Consider the following 18,058-nt stretch of genomic DNA (forward strand, 5'->3'; position numbering starts at 1 on the left):
AGAAATTCCATTTTTACCACATGTCTATGCCATTCCTGTATGCCATCATCTTCTCATGCTCATATTTTGATTTCCATCTGTCTAGCTCTTTTGTTGTTTTCTAGATTGGGTTAAATCAAAAGTAAGAGAAAAATAAAGTCTTTAAAAAAGATTTATTTATTTTAGACAGAGAGAGAGGAAGAGAATCTCAAGCAGACTCTCCACTGAGCACAGAGCCCCACATGGGGCTCAATCTCATGACCCTGAGATCATGACCTGAGCCAAAATCAAGAGTCAGATACTTGACCAGCTGAGCTATCCAGGCATCTCAGAAAATATATGTTTTTCATTGCCCTCTGCAAAATAAATATTCCTATATTTAATTGACTGGATTCACCAATGGTATATATGTGTGTGTGTGTGTGTATATATATATATATTTGTGTATATATATACATATATAATATGGAACACTTCACTAATTTGCATGTCATCCTGGCACAGGGGCCATGCCAATCTTCTCTGGATCGTTCCAATTTTAGTACATGTGCTGCTGAAGCGAGCAGACACCAATGGTATATTAACAATAATTTATATTTGCTAGCAGTCGCTATTGCTCAAATTATTCTTATGTACATTTCCTCATTTCATCTTCACAAAAATCCCATGGAGTTGGCAGTGCAACGGCGTTATTCTCATTTTACAAAGGAGACGACATCCCGGTGATTGAGTGGCTTGCTCAGCCTAGTCAGCTCTCTGCGTTTTGTCATCCAGAGAAATCCACTTGTGTCCTGGATTCACGAGACTGTAATGGTAGCATAACAGTAGTAATTGCCGCACTGGAGGGGTGAGGGCATTAGTGTGAAAAAAGGTGACTTTATATCTTTGCTCTAGTCCTTACTAGTTATGATTAGGTGAGCCACTTAACCTCTTTGTCTCAGTCTCCTACCCTATAACATAAAGATAACATCCCCTATATCAAAGTTGTCATGTGCATTAAATGAGAAAATATATATACACAGCACCAGGCCTGGTATATAGTAAGAACTAAATATCTTATTGTCTAATATCATTATTATCATTATTAAGAAATAGTAGATAACAGGAAATATAGTGTGTGATTGAAGGAAAATGGAAATTCAAGTGTTGGTTCTGGTTCCCTGTCTGGGCCTAAAATTCAGATTCCCAAAAAACAAGATTTTACTTCCGTCCATATGTGCTTCCATTTCAAAATTCATTAGGTCTGATTGGCTGCTATTAATGCCGGTTGAGTTTGGTTGCTTTATAGTCTCACAGCTCTGTAAAATGAGAAAAAAAATCCCCGAAATATCATTGTAGGAGCCATATTCATAAATCATTACATGTGTTGCTAGACCACTGTGAGCACTCAAATTTACTTTTATGATCATGCTCACTTTCATGTAACTTTGGGTCTTTTATTTGGTCAGTTAATGACTGTAGTAAATTATGAGGAAATGGTCTAATACCACTATTCCAACAAAATGATTTATTGATATTTAATATTAACAGTGCCTGAGAAAATCACTAGGACATTTTGAACAAACATATCCATATCCTGCCCCCCCAAGAGAGAATTTTATTGTTCCTTTAATGAGACAGTTAAGATGAAACAAAGAGATTCTTTTTTTTTCTATATATAGAAATGTAATTCTGTACACAGCCATGTAATTTGACCTTCTGTCATTAAAAGTAAATGTAATAAGATAATCAATAATAAACACTTTCCAGTGTAATTCAGCTTCATCCTTGCTGTCTGAAAGGGGCCATTGCTGTGGGAGGTGTGTGTCTTAAAGATCTCTCAATCCCTGATACCTTGGGTGCCCATAATAGCAGGAGCTTTCAAAATCTAAATTACTCATTTCTGCTGTGTGCTTATTACCATCTTTCAGATGAACTAAATTAAACTTGCCACTTTGCACCATGACACAGAAGAAAATCATACAAGTTTTCTTTTAATGTTACTTTACTGAATTAAGTAAATAGAATTCTCTTCTACTTTGATTGTTTGGTATAAAAAAAAAATCAAACATTGAGGAAGAAAAAGAAAGCATCCCATTTTTATGAGAAGCTCCGTATGTGAAACCAAAATCAGAACTGGGCATTACCTCTGAACGCTGTCTATACAACTGTTCTTTCCGCTTTATCTATCAGAAACTCTACCACTCGAATTCTACCCCAATTCTAGCACTTCTATTTCTTTGTTCATTTCTGTCCTTGGAATTGTTTTTGGAGGGAAGTCGGTTCTTTCGTGAAATTATTTCAGTTTTTGGAGAGAATGATTAATTCCTAAAAGAGAGAGAACAATAAGAAAGCTTGGGGCAGAACTTCTCGGTTCTCACATTTCTCTTTTGTACTCACATTTAGAAATGCGTAGACTTCACCTGAGCACTGGAATTAGTGGGTTGTCTTGGAAAGTACTAAGAGTCTGGCCACATGAGAGACTCCTAACTCTGGGAAACGAACAAGGGGTGCTGGAAAGGAGGTGGGCCTGGGGTTGGGGTGACTGGGTGATGGGCACTGAGGGGGGCACTTGGTGGGATGAGTGCTGGGGGTTATGCTATATATTGGCAAATTGATCTCCAAAAAAAAAAAAAAAAAAAGAGTCTGGCCACATGCAGCCTGAGTTTCCATGGGACAAACACCAGTGGGGGCTGAGCAGCAGTTGCCCGTGTTGGAGGCCCCTGAACTCTGGCGGGGCTGTTAGCGTCCCCACCAGTCTCCCCACTGCAACCAGCCTGCTTCCCCCGGCTATATTGCTAACATACCTACTATAGACACTCGTATTTATGTATCTATCGATCTATCAGTCTAGGTCTAGATCGGGATACATAAATATCCTCTGTTGTTGTTGTTATTATTATTAACAGCAGAAGACTGATTCTAAGATAGGTAGGCAGCCTCACAGTCCACCTCCACCGCTCCAACATTTTTCCTAGGGAAGCGTGACTCTAGGTGATTTACTCGGTAATTTCCTCATCTGTAAAACATCTGAATATTATGAAGATAATATTCATAGTTCCTACCTTGTGAACTTGTGTGACAATCAATACGAAGATGTACGTAGAGCTAGTGCCTAGAGCCCGGTGGGCGTGCCATAAATGGTAGCTACGGGCGTCCTGGGATACATCAAAGCAAACGTGATTTTTAAAGTTGACTGTGTGTTCCTACCACAGCATTTCGTATAAAAGGCCCCTGTATCAGGACCTTTGATTTTCACTTACATCTCCCCCCCTTGCATGGTCTGGGATACTTGCCAATGGACATGCTGCCTCTGTCATTCAGGAGGAATCTTTCGGTCTTGAGCAGGATAATGAATGAATCAGGAAAGCCCAAGCAAACGTGTGGACAGACATCCCTTGTCAGAGCTTTGATTTAGATTCCTTGCAGAACAACAGAAATATTCCTTATGTTTCCATTCTTTTCGAAATGCAAAGAATGCCAGAGCTTCAGAAACAGGACAGAGAAGTGCACCACCCTAGAGGAAGTGCTGTCACACACCTAAAGCCAGCCTCTAGGAATCAGGGTAAGGATGCTTGCCTCATTATTTTCCCTGTTCATAATTTAGCACCATTATCTGTTCTGATCCCTTCCTACAGATTTTCCAGGGCTCACGGGCTGCAGATGTGATTCTTGGATCCAGTACAGGGTCCGTAGCTCCTCTAGAACGCAGTAGATCATTCAACATATTTCTGATTTACTGCCTTTAATTTCTTCTTCAGGAGCAAAAACAGAAGCTTGTGGGTGGAGGTAGACGATCTCTGATTACAACTATGGATAGAGAAATGGTTTCTTCTGACATTTTTCTTTCAGAGAGACTAAGCAAAATTGCAGCACAGTTGAACAGTACTCTTCTTAACTCACTGCAGGTTGCCATGGAAACAGGAATCTCGCATCAACAAGAAAGGCATTTAGGGAATCTGTTCGGCTCTAACATTAGCATGATCTAGGCTTTCCTGCTCACCGCTAACAAGTCTAGCATCTCCTTTAGAATAGCATTAATACTCATTAAATTTCTGTGCGTGTGCTTTCAGGGAGCTTCACGTTGCGTTTGAGGTCATTTTTATTTTTTTTTGTGAGTGACCGACTCAGCAGGGACACATATTTTGTAGAACTATATTTAGCTCATCTAGCACATGAAGTAAGACTCACTTTACTTACACTGTTATTTTCACATGATCCAGATTTAGATTTTAATAGAGGAGAACATGTTCGCGGTGGCAATTAAGGAAATCTGCTAATGTTTAGGAAGTTTATTTATAATAAAGAAGAACCAAATGGGAATTCTTGTTCTGTAAACGAAGTTTAATAAAAACAGACCCTTTGATCATTTACTTGTGTGGGGCAACTTTTAGGTTAGCTCTCATATGTAAGTTTAGTTTTGCTAAATAATACTTTTAGTGTTTGTTTTTCCAGATAGTTTACTTAGGAATCTTAAAACACTAAGAGATTATGTTTTTGGCAAAATTAACTGGACTTTCTTTCCCCAAGAGCTGTAAAAAAATGTGATTAAAAAGTCATCAATTTGTTTAAAGCAGTTATAGCAATGGCCAAAGTACCATTTTCTTTAATTTCACTGAAGAAAGGATTTTTGGTAGACTTGTTGGGGAAAAAAAAATAAGAGAAGTCCTGTTTGAATTATGTGTCAAACTTTTCAAATTATTTTCTATGTGCATTGAAATAAGTCACTGGTTCAACAGTTAATCTCCTTCTCTAGTTGAACGATGACCTCCTGAGCTGATTCTGGGGCTTCCCATTATTGAAAGGTTGTGTGCGGCTCTCAATGCCAAGGGCTTTGGGCAGGTAGCAAGTTTTTGTGGTGAACACATTAGCTTTGGAATCCAAAAGCCAAAGTTCAATTCTCAGCTCCACTTCCTGCCAGCCAGGTGACTCTGGGCACAGTACTTTTAACCACATTATACTCCCTTTTCATCTTGAAGTTGATACAAGGATTAAATGAGTTAGACTATGTACAGTACTTAGATTTTTGCTATAATATGCACATACTGGTATGGAATACATACACAATGAGTTTTCATTGTAGGTATCATTAACATACTAGTTTTATAGCTTGGATAATCGGAAAACACCACTAAGCCAGGGATTTCCCTTTTTACTAAAATCAAACATCATAAAATTTAGCTCTCTTTTTTTTTTATCCCTGAGCTTATTGTTCATCTTGAAAAATGGGTTATAATTAATAAAACGTCCAAAAGCCAGAGGATAAGTAAGACATGAAAATAATAAGACCACGAACAGACTGGAAATGTGATTTATAGGTGAACAAAACCAGTCACCAACAAGTCATCTCCAGTTTTAGAGTCAAAATGTGCCTATCAGCCATCTTGTCGCTGGTTAACCTAGCTTGTGGATCATAATCAATTAGTCTGTAATAAAATATTTATCATGCACAGAGTCTATGATTTCTCGAACTTGATGTTTAATTTCTTTTACGTTGAGTTTTAAATACGTAAATGAATTCCGTCCCTTTTTTTTTCACCTGAAATGGAATCCAAGTGAATAGACAAAGCAATAAATAAGATGGAACCCAAAAGTTAGCTTACTTAGCTCTTAAGAAAATGGCTTAGGTTGGGGTTGCAGTGAGAATTTTAAAGCTGCACCCCCAGATCAGACACATGTAAACATCCAGTCATGGGAAGCACTGGAAAGAATCAGCCCTCCCTCATCTTGTATATCTGGTGACTCTTTGTGTGTCCAAAATCCTTCTATACGTCTATCAGTCAGATTGAATTAGGGCCCACCCCGATGGTCTCATTTTAGTTTAAACACCTCTTTAAAGGCCATATCTTCAAGTACAGTCACACACTGAGACAGTGTAGGTTAGGACTTCAACCTGAAGCCTTGGGGAGGGCACAGTTTAGCCTATAACAGTAAATGTTCTCCGTAGGAGCATAGTGATAACTGAAGATTTTGCATTGTAACTAATTCTTCCATAATTGTCTTCTTCCTTTTCTTTTTGAAAAAAAAAATCTCCTTCGACAGCTTTTCCAGGAGCTAAGCTGCCTTCACAATGAGGGATAAACCTAGCTTATAATGTCAGTGATGTACAGGAACAGAATGAGGAATCGCCAAGTCTATCTTAAAAACATCATCTACCACCTAGTTTCTTGATGGATATATTAAATCCCAGCAAGTTCCAATGCTCCAAAGTGGTCAATCATTTCAGAAATACCAATTAAAATTAAAAGATAGATAACTTATTTTTTGAAAAACTAAGGATTATACTTTACCAAGGATTTATTTTGTTATATTTCTATGTGACATGCGGTTCTATAATCTACAATAATTTCCTCCTGGAGAACAGTTTGTTTTAATAAAGCTGAATACAGAGAATAAGGATAAAGATAAAGCCTGTTAACTTTGAAATGAATAACTATGAATGAAGTGAAATGAAGTGAAGCCATAAAGAAAAGTCATTTGTTCTTTTATAGCATCTTTCCATAGAAACATCAAGAACTTTATAAATGGTCCTTGGTTAGGTTATCTGGTGCACTGCCCCTGAAATTCACCCCTGTATTCGAATCTAAAACTTCCAAATCTTGCAGCCTGACTGGGGAACAAAAAGAAAGAAATAGAAACTTCTTTTAAAATTCCCAGGACCATACCTACCTGTATTGTGGTCATTGTTCATTGTTCATTGTTTAATACGCTGGATAATGGGAAAGACCTGTGATTAAGCCTTATCCCAAACTTCTGGTTTCCACTTCAATCTATAGGTAGATAAATGGAAAAATTGGAATTAAGAGAGAAAAAAAAAACCCCATGGTTTTAATTGTGTTAAAATTACTAATATAAATATCAAGAGCTAAGATGAATTAAATCCTATCTCAGGCCCTGATAAAACATTTTAAAATTCATGATTTCAGGTCTATCTTGAACATAGTGACCATGGCACTTCGCTAAAGGCTGAAGAAATACCAACATAAGGAATGAAACGTGGTGTTTGGCCTCCTGGTGTTCACAGTCTCACTGGGAAAATTAACAACTTTATAACAACTGTAGCTTAACTAAGGAAAAGAAATAGAGGAAACAAAGATTCACTATGCTTGGATGATCAAGCTCCTTAGAGGAGAAGACCTTGAATTCGGGTCTAGAAGGATGAGAAAAATTCTATAGGAAAATGTTTTCCAAAGGTTAAAGCAGAACATAAGACAAGGACAACAGAGAGAAACACAAGGAGACACAGTGCGTGGAACGCGTGGCACGAAAAATAGTTTGATATCAGATAATGGAGGACCTTGACTAAATATTTGAGAAATGGGAGAAGTAAAATATGAGTTGTGCTCCTAAAAGACAGTTCTCGAAGCCTGTGAAGGGTGGCATGTGCGTAGGAAGGCAAGCAAGTGGCCAGCTCTTCCTCTGAGGGGCCACCAGTCAGCCTGACCGTGATGTCCCCTCCAAGTCCATTCATCGTTTCCCATACGATGGAATCTCAGTTCTTCCCAGGATACTCCTTTAACACTTTGCATATTTTTAACTGAAGTTTATGACTCTCTACTTAGCTTTATCTTCTTGTGTGTTTTTTTTTTTTTTCCCAGACTCTAAACAAGATCCTATCCAAAAACAGCATGTAGCTGATGATAAGTATGGCTCGTTGTCTCCACTTTATAAAATATCTCTGCTTTGTGGAAATAGCGTTAGCAGCATCTCTTGCTTCATCGTGCTGGTCATTATACCTCCCGCCCATATGCCATTAAAAGTGCAGCCAAAGGTTGGCTGGAAGCCGTCCTCAGATGTTTCAGGGGACTCGACAGGGATCTCAGGCAGGTTTGGCAGCATCACAGAGGGCTTCCCCCACTTCTTGGCTCGTGGACTGTGCAGAGATTTTAGCTTCACCCTAAGGATTTCTTTTTTAAATAAATTCATGATGTTTGGTGATTAATGTTGCTGAAATAAATTACACTGAAGTGCTGGACTTTTTGCATGCGTTGCCAAATCATTCTTAATTTTTGATTGATCTTCGTTCCATAATAATTTTAAAATGTGTGGGCCTTTTCTTAGGGTACTGCCTCTGGCACATTCAAATCCCTAGTTGCTATTTCCACTTAGATGTCTCACCAGCATCTGAAATTTAACATGTCCAAAGAAAACTCTGTATGCTGCCTCCATAGTCGTCTTGCCCATGTTTAAGTGGAACCACTATTCACCTGGGTGACCAGGCCTTACACTTAGATCCTTCTCACACTCCTCTTTTTCTCATGCTTTAGATGCAGTCTGTCCCTATAGCCTGTTCATTGTTCTATCAAAATATATCCCAAATCAAACCTCTTCCTACCAGCATCGCTGCAACTTCCCAAGTAAAAATGACCTGCACTGCTAGTCTCTGTTTACCTACCTTCTTACCTACCTGCCTATCTACCCTCTCTCCTTATCAACTGGAGTTATCACGCTTACCTCATTACACTTAGTGGTGTGTATACCATTTGCTCCAATTTCTTTACCTTTAGAAATTCTATGCAAGGACCTCCCCCCCCCCATAATTTCTACATGCAGGCTTAGGGTGTGGGGCTTTATTCCTTCTTCTGAGATTTTTTTAAAAAGTTTTTATTTTAATTTCAGTTAATTAGCATTGCTACATTAAATTCGGATGTACAATATAGTGATTTAACACTTCCGTACATCACCCGGTGCTCATCACAAGTGCCCTCCTTAATCCCCATCACCTCTCTCACCCACCCCCACCCACGTCCCCTCTGGGAACCATCCGTTTGTTCTCTATAGTTAAGAGTCTGTTTCTTGGTTTGCCTCTCTTTTCCCCTTTACTTGTTTGTTTTGTTCCTTAAATTTCACAAATGAGTGAAACATATCGTCTTTCTCTGACTGGCTTATTTCACTTAGCGTCATACTTTCTAGGTCCATTTCTCTCTCTCCTGAGAAATTTCTTTGTATTATTTATTGCCAATTGTTAATAAGACAAAGACCCTCTCCTTGACCAGGTTCCCCAAGCAGGTTCCTCTGAGCCTGCCTGGGTCCCATCCCTGGGTGTGTCTTCAAGAGCTCGGTGTTAGTAAGAATCCTAGTAAGTCGGGTGAGGCAGATTCTCCTGTCCTCGATATCTGATCCAGTTCCTCATCTCTCACTATCTCCCCAGATGCTATCTGGTCACTCTGATCTGCCTTCAGGAAGAACCCTGCCTTGCCAGTTTGGCCAAATCCCTCCTCATCCCTGGTGTCTCTTAGGAATTTTCCATTCATAGACCCCTATTCTGTAACTTGGCTATAAATCCCCACTTTTTCTTGTTGTATTTGGAGTTTACTCCAATCTCTCCCCCATATTGCAAAACCCCATAGACCCCAAATAGTCTGCTTTTCCATTTTAACAAGAGTCAGAAAAATGTTTCTTTAATGCTCCTCTTGGGTATTTTGAGAAGAGAGAGCATCTTTTCTCCTATTTATCAACCTGCTTACCATTAAGGACAATTCATCTGCTCTAATGGGAATTTAACCTTCTTCTATTTGTCTCCGTCAAATTTTCTAGCTTTTGAGAAATTAATTTCAACTACTATTATATTATGGTCAGAAAACACAATGTCTCTCATTTTATTACAATCTCCATTTATATAAACTCTATCAATTCTCTTGGTGATTACCTCACGGTTTTGAAAGTACTGATCAACCTAGGAGCAGATTCTCAAATCCAGATTCTGCAACTACACACGCATACAAATAATACCTAAATATGCAGTTTTGCTGAACCTGTTTTTAAGAGATTTTATTTATTTATTCATGAGAGAGAGAGAGAGAGGCAGAGACACAGGCAGAGGGAGAAGCAGGCTCAACGCAGGGAGCCCAACGTGGGACTTGATCCCAGGTCTACAGGATCATGCCCTGGGCTGAAAGCAGCGCTAAACCGATGAGCCACCCGGGCTACCCTTTGCTGAACATTTTTATTTTTAAACCTAGACAATAGGAGTAAAATTTATTACACTTCTCATGCTATAAGTCGTACACAGAACAAGTGCTCAACAGTCTTAGGGAACTTCTCTCCTTTGCATTTATTTTTTTTTAAAACATTTTTTTAAATTTTTATTTATTTATGATAGTCATCAGAGAGAGAGAGAGAGAGAGGCAGAGACAGAGGGAGAAGCAGGCTCCATGCACCGGGAGCCTGACGTGGGATTCGATCCCGGGTCTCCAGGATCACGCCCTGGGCCAAAGGCAGGCGCTAAACCACTGCACCACCCAGGGATCCCATCTCCTTTGCATTTATAAGGAGCAAGCAGCTATAGTTTTTGTCTTGACACTGCATGTCTTAAAAAAAAACATGTCTTAAAAAATAAAATATCACTCCCCTCTTCGGTTTGATGATCGGTGCTTCCCCATCAATCCATAGCCTGCTACTATTACACACCTTCCTTGTCTCCATGCTTAACCTCATTTACACTCAGTAGACAATACTTCAGAATTGAACTCAAAACAGGAAACCAGGGGCCATGCCGGTATGTTTAAATGATCTCAAGAGACAACGTATACCTGCTACTCCATATCTTTGCCAAGAACCTTAACCAAAACAGTCTCTTATCAAAACATTTTTCAATATTTTTCTTCAATCTTTTTTAGTTGAGACGCATCAGAGAGGAGTCTGCTGGGCGGCTCAGGCCAGGCTCCACTGCTGAGGCTGGATCGTGATCCAGGAACCAGTCTTCTGCTTCACTGGTCTAGAAGCATAATTTTATTGATGCCCTCTGATTTTGGAAGGCTAAAGCTTCCACTAAATAAACTCAGAAGAGATTGAGACATACAATAAGACGTTTCTCTATCAATGGAAAAAAGTGTAATAAAGCTAATGAAAAGAGCAGAGTATTTATACTGCTTGATTTGCATATTATATTCCTCTGAGAATAGTCGTATGAGAAACTGTAGGTTATTATATGCACTTTTGTGCCAGCCAGGAGCTCGTAAGGGCTGGTGTGACAGGCCTACAGTGTTGCGACGAACCCCCTCTACTTGTGGGGCCTGGAGGGTTTCTTCTGGTCTCCGTGCAGACCACACTCTCTCTAGTCACATATTCTCTCCCTAGACAATCGCTTAAAAACAGTATCTACCTTTTATTAACTGTTTACAATGCTTCTAACGTTTTAAGATTATCATCATCATCATCATCATCATCACTTATTAAGTATTTACTATATTTCAGGTACTGTTCTAAATAACTTCTTTATCTTCATAGCAACCTGGTGAAGTACGTACTTATTTCAATCTCCGTTTTTCAGAAATGTCTTGAGAAATACGTATTATTACTAACGAAAGTGTATAAGATGTGAGTAACGATAAATGAACACCTAAGTATTCACCACCCACCTTTAGAAATAGAATATCTATCTCCTTCCTTTCCCACTCCATCTCAATGAACCAGAATTTGGAGGGTACTGTTAATAACTCTCTTTCTTCTCTATGGCCTTATTATCTTTCATCTTACTGATTTGTAAGGTTTGCTGGAGGTGCTGTTACTATATCCTGAATATCGATATTTAACATTTCGTGTGAGTTCCTGATATCTTGTCCCAGTTTATGGTTTTTCTTTTGCTCTCTTCACTGGCTTTTAATTTTAACATCATCAAGTTTATTAGTCTTTCTTTTTATAATTTATAAATATTGTTTCTTTGAAAAAAAAAATCCTTCCCAATCCTGAGATCATAATACAATTATTCCATATTGCTTTCACAAGTTTTGATAGCTTGCCTTTCACCTCCTAGAAATAATTCTTTATAAATGTTGTAACATATATTATTTATATCTTACAGAGGAAAAAAACAACGAGGCAAGAAAATTGTCTTATTCAACGTTCACAGATGGTAAGTTGTAGAGCTAAGAGTTGAATTCAACAGTCTGATTCTGCAGTCCCACTCCTCTACGGCCTCCAAGGGTATAATCAGAGAAATTATACAGATGTGGAAACTGAGGATGAACAGAGGCTAAGTGACTTGTCCGAGGCCAACAATCCTAAGAGCTGGAGAGAGCGTACAAACTTCAATACAATTTTTACCAAGAGTTTATACATTTTCCTTTATATGCCCTGTATTCCTAGGACCACATGCTGGTCTGTGGATTCTATTTTCACAAACTCTCTGCTCTCTGCTTTATTTTGGGAGTCATTTTATCCTCTAATTACTTCTGCAAAGAGCTGGTTTTATCTGTACTCTTTGTATTTAGCTGGTTTAACCCACAAAGTGAAAATTTATCTCCTAGTTTTGGACTCATCTCATCTTTTTCTGAATTTATCACATCGCTTTATTTCTTAGTCTGAATATCCATGTTATTTTCACCTCTTAGAGCCCCATCTGCTGACCTTCTAATATTCTGCATTCAAATTCTATTTATAGCAGATCATCTTACTCTCAGCTTCATGTTACCTCTTTTTCAGTGATTGCAATTAACACTCCAAGGATTTCTTTGATCGTACTCCTTGCCTTCTCCTTGGGCTTATCTTTTACTGCTCCTTCCATTTAATTCACATTCAGCTACTTCCACAGCAGTCAAGGATAACAGCTGACTTTTCCCCGTCATGCCTTGCAAGGGTAGAGAGAAAGGCAAACTTTTTGATAAAAGTTGGCCACTGTTTCTGACTCCTGAAGATGAAGTATGAATGCTCAGCTTCTGTGGTTACTTTGAGTTAGAATTAAGCAAGCGTGTCACTTCTGGAATTACAAAAGTTCCTTGAGTCGCCTAAACTATGTCTAAGTACAACCTTTATGCAAACTGCTACTTTTTTACAAGCTACTTTTTTTCTATTTTCCCAGTACCTCCCCCTCTGCTGAAAATGTCATTTTCTCTGTTGTCATGAATTGAAATTCTGCTCATCTTTCAAAGTCCACGTCAGATATCACCATGCGAAGCCCCTCCATTGACACTTTTCTGACCACCTGAAGCAGAAGTCGAGTGTATACCCACATTGCATGATGCTTACCTCACTGCACTGAGTCTGGTGGGATGTTAGCGTTACACATATGGAGTCCCCTACGACATTGCAAGTTCCCGGGTAATAAAACACAGACTGATTTAGGAAACTACAACTACAATATTTCTTATCTAGGGCTGTATTTTCCTACAACCAGAATTTTATAGGCCTATTGGGTAAACCTTTAGAGCTATTTATTGAGCTGGACTGGATTACGTTAGTTGTGCTTAAGAGTCCTTTTGTCTTTCATGAAATTATTTAGGATCTACCCTATGCCTTGAACTGTATCATTCAGTGAAGATAATACCATGAATATCACAAAGGCTGTGTCTCGATAGACTGGTGAGAAATAAATGAGAAGACAAAAGGGAGTTCATGCAGTGTGGGGGAAATGTAGAAGCTGGAGAGCCAGCACAACTGCTCGGTTACTAGCTTTGGAATTTGCTAGCTGTAGAGATTATGCATGTCTCCTAATCTCATGGTTCCTGAACTTTTTTAACTTGCAAAATGAAGGGAGTAAATTTTTGCCTTTCAGAAAAGCTTTAGGTATAGGAATAATGCACAGAGCATAGTCATCAATAAATGAAAGCCATCGTGGTCACTGCAGTATGACATTGCATATTAGTGAATGTGAAACCAGCCAGGATTGTTTGAAACCAATTAAGACTGGAAGATTAATCCAAATGACTAAATTGATATGGTGATATGTCCACCCAAGCTAGATTTGCTCTTGGGGTACAACACTACTTTGTAGAAATAACTAACTGTCAAGATCTCCTCAAATTTCATGAATGAAAATGGGAGAGTAGATAACATCTATTAAATGATTATTATCTGTCATATTCTTATTAGGTGTTTCATATACATTATCTTACTCAGTGTGTCCAATAGTCGTGTGTGTAAGTGGGTGCCATTATCCTAGTATAGACATAGACACTGAGACTCAGAGAAGCTATACATCTGCATTTCTAATATTATAGTCTAAAAACAGACAATTATACTTCAAGTGTGTGTGTGTGTGTATAATATATAAAGAAATTATAATCGTTTTTCTAGGGAGCATGTTATTTAATAGTGACTTTGAGCACCTGCCTTTGTTAATAACAATTCGAGTGTGTTTATAGAACAAGGTCATCCCTTTGCCAATTCGAATGGCACATAATATACTATCCAGCATGACAACTGAAACCCAAGGTGTACTTTGAAAATTTCCAATCTGATTTTTCAGAATGTACTAGGCGTATATATGATTACTGGTAAGTGGAAGAGTCATCTTTGCCTTCACAGGGAGAAGAGCAGAGTAGAATATTATTTCTAGGTGAAATAGCCTGTTGGGATCATCGATGTAATTATGCAATCCAGTCTGAGTTGATGCAAAGGGCGTAATTAAGCATCGTTACAAATTTTGTCTGTGCCTCTCGTGGCCAAGCAGAGGTTGATCCCTTTGCTTCTTTTTCTTTGGATTTTGAAATATTGTTGGTGATAGTTAATATTCTATATATACCGTGATGTAGTCAGTCTCTTAATACTGTAGTCCCTTAATTTAAGAAATATTTAAAATGGCTTTTATGAAAACATTGCTGTTATTTTCATGACAAGTATTAATGCTCTTCTGCTCTGCCTCTATAATTTTTTTTAAAATGAAGATTCATAGATATATGTATGTACTATATACAGACATAAATATATTATTTATATGTTGCATGTATCAATACATGTGTATATTTACTACATGTTTTTGGTGTGTGTGTGTGTGTGTGTCCCCACTTAAAATATTCTTTTCAACCAAAAAAGCAACATCATGATAACTAGTAGAATTTTATATTAAGTCATAGAATGTGCCCAGATCTGCAAATTTGAAGATTTGCATTTTTAATATCAAAGATAAAAATGACATATTTTCCTATGATAAAATGTAGAGGTAGTACTCTAAGTTGGGACTTGTCAAAACTGGAGTGGCGGCACTCCCTGGCATAGTTAGCCTATGGTAACAAGGCCAGCGAACAGAGGGAAGAAACTGGAATTAAAGAAGAGAGGTCCTGGCTCTGTGAGACTGGGCCGGGTCAGCAGGCAAGGCCTGGCATGGACTTTGCTCCTCTGTGCCTGGGAAATGAGGAAGAAGGGGAGTGTCAGACCTGGCCTATGGGACATGGACTGTGGGGCGGTGCAGGTTTTGGGCCACAAATATTACCCAGCGGAGGTGCTCTCGGAGGATGCAACGAATCTCAAAATCTTGGACAGGAAATTACAGGAACACTAGGGAGGGAACAGCCAGTAGTTGGGTTTCAGAGCAGTGAGGTCATCGGGACAATGCAAGAGGCAAAGAAAACAGGGACCTGCCTTGTCCTCTGGAAATAAAAGCATCAGCATGATGTAGGGGCTGAGAAGCAGAGGAAGCTGTCACTTGGGAGGGGCTTGGACTCCACCACATTCCCTCACACGACAGTGATTTGGCTTCTTACATGGCCTCTGACTTCGCCACAACTGGTGCAGGGGGAGAACGAGACAGAGAGGGAAGGCAGAGGCGGCGAGGAATCCGGGTGACCGAAACTCCAGCCTGTTAGTGACCTACCAGGTAAGGCTGAGGGGCAGGAGAAGGAATCACAATCATTCTGCTGATAAAATCAAAGATGTGTCCTTCACAGCAAATGCTTCCAGATTGTTTATTAGACAGTTCCCAATGTGTAAAAGAAAATCTTCCTCTGCAAACGTCTAATTCCGACTCTAAGAGGACCAATAAGTACCCGAAGGAAGAATAACTGAATGAATGTAAGAAACAAGACACCTTAGACTAAAGAACAAAGGCAAAGGGAACCTTCATTTCTGTGATGTTTTTCACATAACTGAATGTCCCCAAATGCTTCACAAAGCATTTAATTACATGCTAGCAGCAGAGGAAACGCTGGCATTGCCGCGTGCCAGCTCCAGCCCACGTACAGCGGCGAATGTCAAGTCAACTGGCGAAGTGTAAGGGATCTGCAGACAGCTCACTCACAGTCTCTTCTCGTGGCAAGGAGAGCTCCTCCGTGCTGAGCACTTACACACTTCACGGGAATGGAGCGGCCTCTTTGCCCTGCTTCCACCTGGTGCCCACGAGGTCATGAAGATACGGTGGGCGATAGAAGTGGACGTTATTTGCAGTGTAAGATTCCACAAAAAAAGACCTGCCCACCCACGAGGACATAAGAGCGGTGGACAGGGAAGCTTTGGGGAACCTTAGCTGGAGAGAGACCGAACTGGCAAGATTTGGATGGGAACGTTTTCCCGTTTTCCATTTTGCTTAAAGGTTGGCCTACACCGTAGCTCACGCACTCTCTTTAGATCCATAGGTGACAAGAGCTCCACAAGCTCTTTCTCATCCGGCCCTTAGTGCAGGACTGGCCTGATTGACTAGACCCTTAAATAGTTCAACTGGGAATCTGGATGAGTCAGGGCCTTGAGGCCTGCAACCCTAACACTCATTAGGAGAATTGCTGTATTTTGCTATAACGGGATCATAGATAAAGGTATGGACACGGCAAAAGACTCGATTAAGGAAAGGCCTTATGGGGAGCCATTGCTTAATGTTACAACTTTGAAATGAGTTCAGTCTACGGCCATACCACCCTGAACGTGCCCGGCCTCATCTGAAATGAGTTCAGACCTTATTTTGTAGACAAAGGGCATCTGATTTTAAGCCATGATAAACATTTATTCAATTTCTTAGTAAATAAGCACTGTGTGCTCCGTGCCAGGGACTAGGCATGAATAAAACAGCCCTTGATCCCAAGGTGGGTATCGTTTAGCAGAGGAAGACTCTTACGGGAGTGCAGTGAGGTGTTGGTATTGCTATAGCGGCATTATATTTTATGTTTATTTAAAGGATAACAAAGAGGTCTGAGGGACTGGTAGATTTATTTTTTAAAATTTAAATTCAATTAGCCAACATAGGTGTGGAGGTCAGTGATTCATCATTTGCATATAACACCCAGTGCTCATTGCATCACGTGCCCGCCCTCCTTCATGCCCAACACCCTGGACACCTGGGTGGCTTTGAGCATCTGCCTTTGGCTCAGGGCATGACCCTGGGGTCCTGGGATTGAGTCTCACATTGGGCTCCTCTCGGGGAGTCTGCTTCTCCCTCTGCCTGGGTCTCTCTTTCTCTCTGTCTCTCATGAATAAATAAATAAAATCTTTAAAAAAAATTTCCATCACCCAGTTACCCCCTCCCCCCACCCCCCTCCCCTCCAGCAACCCTGTTTGTTTCCTATACTTAAGAGTCTCTTGTGGTTTGTCTCCCTCTGATTTCTTCCCATTCAGTTTTCTCTCCCTTCTCCTATGATCCTCATCCCCATTTCTTATATTCCACATATGAGTGAAACCATATGAGAAGTGCCTTTCTCTGGTTGAATTATTTCACTCAGCATCATACCCTCCAGTTCCATCCACGTTGAAGCAAATGGTGGGTATTTGTCGTTTCTAATGGCTGAGGAACATCCCACTGTATCCATAGACCACAGCTTCTTTATCCATCATCTTTCAATGGACACTGAGGCTCCTTCCACAGTCTGGCTATTGTGGACATTGCTGCTAGAAACATCGGGGTGCAGGTGTCCCGACGTTTCATTGCATCTGTATCTTTGGGGTAAATCCCCAGCAGTGCAATTGCTGGGTCGTAGGGCAGGTCTATTTTTAACTCTTTGAGGAACCTCCACACAGTTTTCCCCAGATCGGCTGCACCAGTTCACATTCCCACCAACAGTGCAAGAGGGTTTCCCTTCCTCCACATCCTCTCCAACATGTGTGGTTTCCTGCCTTGTTAATTTTCCCCATTCTCACTGGTATGAGGTGGGATCTCATTGTTCTTTTGATTTGTGTTTCCCTGAAGATGAGTGATGTTGAGCGTTTTCTCATGTGTCTGTGGCCATGTGTAGGTCTTCTTTGGAGAGATGCCTGTTCATGTCTTCTTCCCATTTCGTGACTGGATTATTTATTTTTTGGATGTTGAGTTTGATAAGTTCTTTACAGAACTTGGATACTAGCCCTTTATCTGATGTGTCATTTGCAGGTATCTTCTCCCATTCTTCTGTAGGTTGTCTTGCAGTTTGTTGACTGTTTCCTTTGCTGTGCAGAAGCTTTTTATCTCAACGGAAGCCCAATAGTT

General features: G+C 39.9%; 1 long non-coding RNA gene and 1 other non-coding gene across 2 annotated transcripts; one reads left to right on the plus strand and one right to left on the minus strand.

Moving 5' to 3' along the window:
- Window positions 1-438: 438 nt before the first annotated feature.
- LOC112910528 (U6 spliceosomal RNA) lies at window positions 439-545 on the minus strand. The gene has a single exon (XR_003233260.2). It is a non-coding gene; the product is annotated as a U6 spliceosomal RNA (small nuclear RNA).
- A 2,771-nt stretch (window positions 546-3,316) lies between these two features.
- LOC140598400 (uncharacterized) lies at window positions 3,317-12,996 on the plus strand. Its single transcript, XR_012000831.1, has 3 exons — window positions 3,317-3,523; window positions 11,762-11,812; window positions 12,758-12,996. It is a non-coding gene; the product is annotated as an uncharacterized lncRNA (long non-coding RNA).
- The last annotated feature ends 5,062 nt before the right edge of the window (window positions 12,997-18,058 follow it).

This window comes from Vulpes vulpes, chromosome 3 (assembly GCF_048418805.1).
Source record: "Vulpes vulpes isolate BD-2025 chromosome 3, VulVul3, whole genome shotgun sequence".
In the NCBI taxonomy this organism is placed as follows: Eukaryota; Metazoa; Chordata; class Mammalia; order Carnivora; family Canidae; genus Vulpes; species Vulpes vulpes.